The sequence below is a fragment of the Peromyscus leucopus genome, chromosome 11 (assembly GCF_004664715.2).
Source record: "Peromyscus leucopus breed LL Stock chromosome 11, UCI_PerLeu_2.1, whole genome shotgun sequence".
Taxonomy (NCBI): Eukaryota; Metazoa; Chordata; class Mammalia; order Rodentia; family Cricetidae; genus Peromyscus; species Peromyscus leucopus.
The window spans coordinates 18,745,972-18,756,052 of NC_051072.1; the positions used below are offsets into that span (position 1 = coordinate 18,745,972).

The following is a 10,081-nucleotide window of genomic DNA, read 5'->3' on the forward strand; positions in this document are numbered from 1 at the left end:
AATCATGGGAATGTCTAAATACTTACATGGTATATTAACACATTTCTGTTTTTCAGTAAAGAATACCAAAGTTCCACCAGTCACTGTTGTGTAACTGTTATTTTATGTAATTAGTGTGCTGTATAGGACTAATTGCATCATGTCAGACTCATGAAATAAAGCAATGCTGATCAGCTCTTATTTTCTTTTCCTCACTAGATATTTTGAGTAAATAATCCTTTCTTATTTGATATTCAATGAAAAAAAGAAAAGTATTTGCCATATTATACACCATAATATTTAAAATAGCATTAATAAATGAAAATCATGATTGAAAGTATATTTCCTTTCCCTGGTTAGCATGAGAGATAGTAGAATATAGGTTGGAGACTAAATAATAAGTTCAATACTCATTTACCTAAGTAAAATGTTCTTTTGCTTGAAAATACATATTTTGGGCAGCCACAGTTGCAGGCCAGCAGGTGAGACTCCCGAAGGCAGGCCTTCCCACCACTACCCCGATCAGACTCTAATCTACAAGCTCCACTCAGTCACCCCAAACCCATATATCCCCTGAGAACAGAGCTGCTTCCAGAGACACAGACTTTGCCAGCTCTGATTGGACCAAGAGGTGAGTAACTGTTCTCCTAACCCATCACCCCAGCCTCTAGGCCTTAGGTCCACAAGCATAACCTGTACTCCCATACCCCAACCCATTGCAGCCCCAGTTACAGGCCAGCAGGCAAAACTCCTGCAGGCAGGCCTGACTATCACCACTACCCTTCAGACCCTGTAGTCTACAAGCCCCAGTCTATCTCCCAAACCCATCTATCCTGAGACCACAGCTGCTCCCTGAGACACAGACTCCACCAGCTCCAACTGGAACAAGAGTGCCAATTGGACCAAGAGCATCTCCTTGAGACATAGACACAATTTGCACTGATTGGAGAAAGATGTGTAGATGTCAATGCAAGAATAGATTCAACAACATAAAGACTAATTAGGCACCACAAGAACCTAGAGGTTTGATTACAGCAAGACCTAACATCCCAATACAGATGAAGCAGAAGAAAATGACCATAGAAATGACTTCATAAATATGATAGAGGCCTTTAAAGAGGAAATGAAAAATTCCCTTAAAGAAATCAAGGAAAATGCAAATGAAAAATGGAAGAAATCAATAAATTCCTTAAAGAAAGTCAAGAAAACCAGAGAAAGCAATTAAACAGGTGAAGGAATCACTTCAAGACTTGAAACTTGAAATAAAGGCAATAAAGAAGACATAAACGAAGGGAATGCTGGAAATGGAAAATTTGAGTAAATGAATAGGAACTACAGAGGCAAGCATAACCAACAGAATGCAAGAAATGGAAGAGAGAATCTCTGGCATTGAAGATCTGATAGAGGAAATAATTTCATCAGTCAAAGAAAGCGTTAAAGCTAAAAAATGTCATAATAGAAAACATCCAAGAAATCTGGGATACCATGAAAATACCAAACCTAAGAATAATAAGGAAAGAAGAAGGAAAATAAAACAAACTAGATGCCCCTCAACTGATAAATAGATAAAGAAAATGTGACACATATACACAATAGAGTTGTATTCAACTGTGAAAAACAATTACATCATGAAATTTGCTGGCAAATGGATGGAACTTGAAACTATCATCCTGAGTAAGGTAACCCAAACTCAGACAAATATGGTATGTCTTCACTCATAAGTGAATACTAGATGTAAAGCAAAGAATACAGACTACAACCCACAGCTCCAGAGAAACTGAAAAAAAGGAGGACCCTAAGAGAGATGTGGGGATTGCCTCGGGAAGGGGAAAGAGATGAGATCTCCATGAGCAAACTGGAATGGGGTGGGAAATAGAGGGGAGGGGATGAGTGATGAGAACATGAAGGAATAGGATGGTTGAGCTGGGCCAGGGTTGGTATGAGAGAGTAATGAAAGAGATATATTCATAGAAGGAGACTTTATGGGGTAAGGGAGAAACCTGGAGCTAGGGAAATTCCCAGGAATCCAAAAGGATGACTACAGATTAGACTAATAGTAAGAGTGGAGAGGGTGCCTGAACTGGCCTACCCTGGTAATCAGATTGTTGAATATCTTGTTATCATAGAGCCTTCATCCAGTAGCTGATAGCAGTAGATGCAGGCATCCACAGTCAAGCACCAAGTCGAACTCTGGGAGTTTGGAGAAGAGAGGGAAAGAGGGATTATATGAGCAAAGAGGGTCAAAATCATAATGGGGAAATCTACAGAGACAAGTGAACCAAGCTCGTAGTAACTCATGAACTTCAGACCAACAGCTGTTGAACCTTCATGGGACCAGACTAGACCCTCTGCATGTGGGAGACAGTAGTGTAGCTTGATCAGGAGGGGCCCCTTGGCAATAGGATCAGGATCTATCCTTTGTGTATAAGCTGGCTTTTTGGAGCCCAGTACCTATGGTCAGGTGCCTTGCTCACCCTTGATGCAGGGTGGAGGGGCTTGTTCCTGCCTCAACTGAATGTGCCAGGCTTTGCTGACTCCCCATGGGAGGTCTTACACATTTGGAGGAGGGAATGTGGGGTGGGTCAGGTGGACGACTGGGAGGGAGTGGGGGGAGGGAGAAGAGGGGAATCTGTGGTTTATATGTAAAATGAATAAAAAATTTTTTAAATAAAAAAAGAAAATTTTGATCTCCCTTTATCAAACACATTATTTGATTAGTAATGTGGTATATTATTGTTACCTACATAATATGTAAATATTTCTTAATACATACATATCACATATTTAAAACTTATTATGTTTAAGAGATATGAATGAAATAATATTAGTAACAGGATAAAAGAATCAGAATGAATTTTTAAATAAACATTTTGAAATTAATGAAAAAGTTTATATTCAAATACTACATGTTTTATGTACATGGGAACATACAGAGCAATCAATAAAAATAATAATTATTAGATACTAGAGTAACATCTCAGTGGTTACAGCACTTGCTGTACAAACATGAGAGCCTCCGTTAAGATGCCAGTACCCACGTTAAAACTAGAATGAGGGACGTGAAATTTCAGCTCTGAAAGTGTTTGCCACAGACAGGCAAATCCTCATGATTCACTGTCCTACCTGTTTAAATTAATCAGTAGTCTGAGATTCAGTGAGAAACTTTGTCTCAACAAATAATGTGAGATTGGTAGAGGATTTGGGGAAGAGAGATGGCTCATTGGTTAAGAGGGTGTTAGAAGATGAGATATGACATTTTCCTCTGGTCTTTTTTTTTCAATTTAACTTAGATTTATTTTTACTAATACAAAAAAAACAGTAAATATTAATGGGTGCCGCGTTGTATTTCACTGTTAAATATACCTTTAAAATTTAAATCCAGTTACATATACCTATCTCTGGAAATATCATTTCTTTATTATTTAAAATATGTTATTTCTATGATAATAGCTATTATTACTTTTTAATTTTAAAAATCTTTTCCTCCAGAGTTTTAGAATATCCAGAGTTATCACACACACACACACACACACACACACACACACACACACACACACACACATTCTATCTCTAATCTGTGACTATACCTACATATTCATAAATTAATACATCACAAATAGAGACAAAAATAATATCATTCTAAGTATGATCATGTCATCTTAACCTGATGGTAGCCAGATTGAGTAATTACAGAATATAGTGACCTCATAGTTTAATTAAAGTTCACCCATCTTCCCAACTTCATATAGAGCAGTGGTTCTCAACCTTCCTAAAGCTGAGACCTTTTAATATAGTTCCTCATGCTGTGGTGATGCCCCAACCATGAAATTATTTCATTGCTACTTCATAACTTCCATTTCTCTATTGTTATGAATCATAATGAAAATATCTGACATGCAGAATATCTGATATTCAACACCCAATGGGGTCATGACCCATAAGCTGAGAAACACTGATTTAAAGCATTTTAGAGTCAATAACTATGAACACAATTAATTTAAAATATCTTCATAAATATGCAGTAAAACATGGCTAAATTGACAAATATAGAGTTGATTCTTCACGTATATTGGAAATTTATATATGTTAGCTATATAAGTATTTTAAAAACATTAGAGTAATAAATGATATTAATATTAAATATTCTATAGAGACATTTACTGTTACCCTAATTTTCACACACAAAAATGTTACTGTCTGTAGTTTAAAGACCAGCAGTTCCATGAAAAGCATAAACCTGAATCTCAGGGGAATAACTTTTTATTGGGCTATATAATGTCTTTCCAAAATACATGTCCATCTGGAACCATGACTTATCTGTATTTAGAAATAAGATCATAGACAAAATTATTTCAGTTAAAATGAAACTATACAGGATTAAGATTTTTAACTAGTGTCCTTGCAAGAAGCCTGTGCATAGAACACACAAAACTGTAACTTGGTAGTCGAAATAGAAATTGGAATGATGGCTAGACTTCCACACATCTTGAGGAATGAGAACAGCCTGTAGCGCCTTCATTTCAGACTCCTAGATTAACACTGCAGAATTATATAAATTATATTTACATGTATCATCATTATATAATAATTTATGTAAGTACATAAATTTCTGCCATTAGAAAACAAACAGTTTGGAATAATTTGTAATGTCTAAGCATTTAAGTTTTAAAATACTATTTGTAAACTATCATATATTTTAAAAATACTGCTTTGATAATTTAAGATTATAATTATTTCATTTAATCCTTCCCTTTCCTTTCTCTAAATCCTCCATATTCTCCTTAAAATTCATGATGCCCTTTTCATAATTGTTATATCCATTCATGTATATTATGCACACACACACACATACACACACACACAGACACACACACACACACACACACACACACACATATATATATATATATATATATATATATATATATATATACATATATTCTAAATACAAATTCCTTAGTCTGTATAATTTTACTTGTTACTTGTTTATGTGTTTTCAGGGATGACTATTTGTTGTCAATAACCAGCTAGTCTGCTCTTCCCTGGGGAAGAATATTTCTCCAACACTCAGTACTCATTAACTTCCCTTATTTATGTAGGACTGAAGCCTCATGAACTGTTCCCTGTCCAGTTTACATGTATACTGGTGTCATCTTGTTCCATTCATGCTCAGGACCCCAAGATGATGAGGTCTTCTGGTGTATCTTGTGGCATGCCTAAGAGACAAAATCTCACAGTAAGCTCCATGACCTGCAGGCTCTCACAATCTTTCTATCCCTTTTTCCACAATGATTCCTGAACCTTAGGTGCAGGGGTTGTATTATATATGTATTAGTTGTGACTCAGCTCTATAACCTACAATTTGATTGATTGTGGCCTCCTGAAATGGTCTCTATCTGTTGCATGGAGACGTTTCCTTGATAAAGAGTGGGAACTACACTTATCTGTGGGTATAAGTGGTAGGGGAGATACTATGATCATGAAGGTGTTTTTCCCCAGGGCGAGGCTTATCCATTGCACTCCGATTGTGCTGACCCCTGCGATTTCCCCAAATTTGGGAAACTCGACTGCATAATTTGTGGTAGCAGGGGACTGCGTTTGCGCTCTCCCCTTTAAAAACAAAACAAAACAAAACAAAACAAAAAACAACAACAACAACAACAAAAAAAAAAACTAAATACAGGTAAGACACTTAGCGATTGTACTGGTTTAATAAAGTAGCAGTTTGAGGTTCTCCTCCAAGATCTACGATTTTACTACTCCTGAATATCAGGCTAAGTTTTCAGCACCAGATATGATTCCCCTCTTGTTGAGTGGGTCTCAAGTTATAAAGCTGTTGGTTCCAGCCAGCGATTTCCTCCCACTACTAATCCCTTAGTCTTATCCTACCATGCTGGTGGTTTGTTGTGGTTCATAGGTGTCATATCTTGGTAAAATATCTTGATTGGTTGCTTCCCTCTTTTTGAAGCTTTCATAACACATTCTGGTGCCAAGCAAACAAATCCTCAGGGAAGAAGCTTCATTTCAGTTCCAGCACAGGGTCCTCTGGGTCCTGTTCCTGAAGTGCATAGTGTCTTTAGGAACATTGACTTGCCTTCCACTTCTGGGAAGCAACCGAGGGCAACAGTAATAGTCTATAATGTTTTCACAATCTCTTAGAGAACCCTGGTCAACAACTCAAAAGGCTGCTTTTCATGCTTAGTAATGGGGTGGTTCAATGATCTGTGACTCTGAGAAGGACAGCTGTTAGTGAAGATTGGAAAGTTTCATTTAAACCATATATGTTTATTTATACACTGACTTTATATGTATTATAGGCATTTTTTGGTAGAAAGTTAAAAGTACGGTTCCTTATAAAATTTCAAGACATATTTACATGGTTTTGCCCTCATCACCCCTTCTGTATTTATCTCCCCTACATTCCCTAAATAGAGACTCCCATATTTTTTATTTCTCCCTTCAGGTCACTTGGACTCTATTATTTCTCTCTTTATCACTTACTCACTCCTCCACTCCCACATTCCCATAATGGTCCCTTTTTACTTTCCTGGCTATGGAGTTACTTACTCTAGGTTATATACTCACTATTGGAGAATTGGACCTAGGAAACTCAGGTGAAAGAGAACTTGTAACATTTTCTTCCTGGTTCTGGGTTACCTCACTCACTAAAATCTTATCTATTCCATCCATGTCCTTACAAATTTCATTTTTTTCTTTACAGCGGAGTATTATGCATAGTGCATATTTATCAAATTCTTACTTTCTATTTGCCTGTTGAAGGTTTTTTTTTTTTTTAAGTTGTTTCCATTTGCAAGGTATTGTTAATTGAACAATGAACATGCCTGAGCAAGCATTTGTTGAGTAGGATGTGAAGTACTTGGGATATGCCAGGGAGTGTTATATATAGATGAGTAGTGTTAGATTTACTTTTTACCTTTTTGAGAATTCTCCACACTGATTTCCATAGTGGCTGGCCTATTTTTCAATCTCGTGGACTTTTTTCTAGTTGGATGTCTTCTTTTTAATATTTCTGCCTCTCCATTTGTTATGAGTCTATTTAGATTATTGACCTCTTAGTTTATTTTTGTTGTTCCCCCTGCCTTTGGCTGAATCAAGAAATGCATCCATTTATTTTGCTGAGGACAATTTTAAGAGCCATGTCATATTGCCTGCCTGAGTTAAGTTTCTGCTGTCCAGTATTGAGCCACTATCCAGAAACTTTTGACATGCCCAGACAAGTCCTGAGTTATTAGAAAATAACTTAACATTTCCTTATCGTTCTGCTATAGTGACCATTAGTAACAATGTTTTGTGGTTAGGTTGCTTGGTTGGGTTGCTTGGCAACCCAACAGTTCCCTGATCTTTTCCCAAAGAAAGTTTCCTGGTCTGCTTACTAGAAAACCCAGCTGAGAAAAATAAATTTTGCAGCTTGATAAGAATACTGTCTTGCTGTCAATTCTTTGTGTCTCTTGTCCCTTTCATTGCCATTCCCCCTTCTAGGGTCTCTGCTAAAGATCCCACTGGCCAGGACATATTTAATTTAGTCAACTTAATGGAGGACAGGTTTTTGAAGTATTTCCTTGTAATATGCTGAATTGCTTTGGTGTCTGTTGTAATGTTTTCTGTTCAGTTCTGATTCTATTGATTTGTATCTTCTCTCTCTCTCTTTCTTCCTTTCCTTCCCTCCTCACTCCCTCCCCTCCTTCATTTATTTACTTATTTATTTGTTTATTTATTTATTTCCTTGTGTATTTGTAGACGAATTTCTATATGGTCTTAATAAATAAAAAACACGGGTCCAGAAATTTGGGTTAAAGCCCCCCCAAAAAAAGATCAGAGGAAGAGGACAAATCATGAGCCAACCTCGGCTCACCAATTCTACAGCTTCTAAAGCAAGTGACATCCTGTCTACTAAGGCTTATATGCCTCACGGTTCTGCCATCTGATTTGCTCTCTGTCTAGCTATATCACTTCCTCTTCCTGGCCAGCTCTGTCACTTCCTGTTGTGACAGGCCTCCTTCTAATTAATTTTAGTTGGGGGACTGTTGTTTTTAATCTATTTGTCAAATAATAGCATAGCCACACCCACTTGCTTCCTGATCTCATTTGTTCTCAGGAGTTTTTTTATCCTTTTACGCTAAGGAATTGCCTGTTTTTAAAGCTAAGATGTGTTTCCTATTTAAAAAAAAAAAAAAAGATAAATGAGTTGTTTCTTGATCCATTCAGCCAGCATTTGTCTTTTGAATTGATAATTGAGGCCATTGATGTTAAAAGTTATTTTTAAAATGTGTGTGTGTTAATTGTGATCATTGTGTTGTTTATTTTCTGTTGTTACCATTTGTATTATCAGTGGTGCTTTGTACTTAAGTAAAAAACAGCTTCATATCACTCTCTCATTCCTTGGCTGTGTTCATTCCCCTTTTTACCCGACAATATTGGTTCATGCATTTTCTTTAGGTTTGGTTTATTGGTTAAAATATTATCTGTTTATATCATAGAAAATTTTCCTTTATCCTCCAACTATGGAGGTTAGATTTCCTGGGCATATTTGCTGTGTATATATAAAGGAAAGCCTTCATGGTATTTTACAACTTGAAATGTATTGATTCATGCTTTTCTGGCTTTCAATGAGAAATCATCAGTCATTCTGATTTTTTTTTAAAATTGTGTTGCATTTTTTAATATTTGAAACTTTCAATACATTTTATTTCTTGTGTATCATTCTTCTGATGTCATGGAGAATATCAATGGGATTCTCTGCTCATAAGATTCTGTAACAGATGGTAGCATTATTCTCTTTTTTTAGTTGAATAATATTCTATTTTATGCATATATGCACTTTTTGAATTCATTCACCATGGATGGGTCTTAAGGATAATCTGTATATTAGCTATTGTGAACAGAGGCAGCATAAATTTGACTACTTAGGTCTTCTTGGTATGCCGTTTCATTTCATTTGAGTATTTAACCAAAAGTAAGTAAAGTTTACCTTTTAAACTATTACATTCTGTTTTGCAAAAGGAACTATGACTGAGTTCACTTTCTGTTATGTGAGATTTCCAGACATTTTATGATCAGAATTCTCTTCCTTGTCTCTAAAACTGAGAGAATAGTAACAAAGCCCACATTCCATTATGTGTCAACTTTGAAAATTTTTTATAACAAATGATAGTCTGTCTGATTGTCATGGTGCAATTGATGTGAAATATATGCAATACTTATTATCAACCCACACGGAGGTATTAAACATGGAAATGAATACATTTAGGGGGCTGTTTATAAGCAGATATGTTAAACCAAAAGTCTTTGAATCAGTAGTTTGTTTGACCTCACATAAGAGTATTTATGGAACAAAAAGACCATGTTAATATGCAGAAAGCAACATGGGTAGCACTGATATTTTAGTTGAGTTCTAGATAATGATGATCAACTTTGTGAATTATAAAATGTTCTTTTGACAATGTTAATACAGTGAAATCCATATTGAATTTACAAAATGAATAATTTTGTACCTCCTAATACCTCCCAATTTTGATAAATAAGTACTACTATATATTTTTTAAAAATTGATTTGTGCATCAGAAATAATTTGTATTTCTTATTTCAATCTGACAGAACCTCTCTTCTGAGCTAACATAAAGAAAGAAATTAAGATCTAGGGCTTTACAAAGCTTTAGAGTGTAAAATGCTTCTAAGAAATTTCTTCAAAGGTACTGTCTCCTTTAAGTGTGTTAAAACTGTGTTATAAATAACATAGCAAAGCACTATTTGACTTATTTTATCAAAGTAAACCCTTCATAGACATGAATTAATTAAACAGACATAACATAATTAGCTTAGTAGCTGAAACCAAAGTTCTCTTGTCCATTTGGAAGAATGAATAAAGTTCTTAAATCCAATAATTAAGATTTCTGACACATTTACTAATCAACTTGTTATACTTATGAAAACTCAAATTTTTACATTATTTCTAAGCCAAGGCCTGACAATAATGACATCTCATCAGCTTCAATGGTTATGTAATTAATGTGAAACTTTAATTAATAATTTATGAAATATGCTTAACTTTGTTTCAATTAATGCAATTAAGAAGAAACTAGAT

General features: G+C 35.4%; 1 non-coding gene across 1 annotated transcript; it reads left to right on the plus strand.

Annotated features, from left to right (window-relative positions):
* The first annotated feature begins 5,431 nt into the window (after window positions 1-5,431).
* LOC114703576 lies at window positions 5,432-5,592 on the plus strand. The gene has a single exon (XR_003736149.1). It is a non-coding gene; the product is annotated as a U1 spliceosomal RNA (small nuclear RNA).
* The last annotated feature ends 4,489 nt before the right edge of the window (window positions 5,593-10,081 follow it).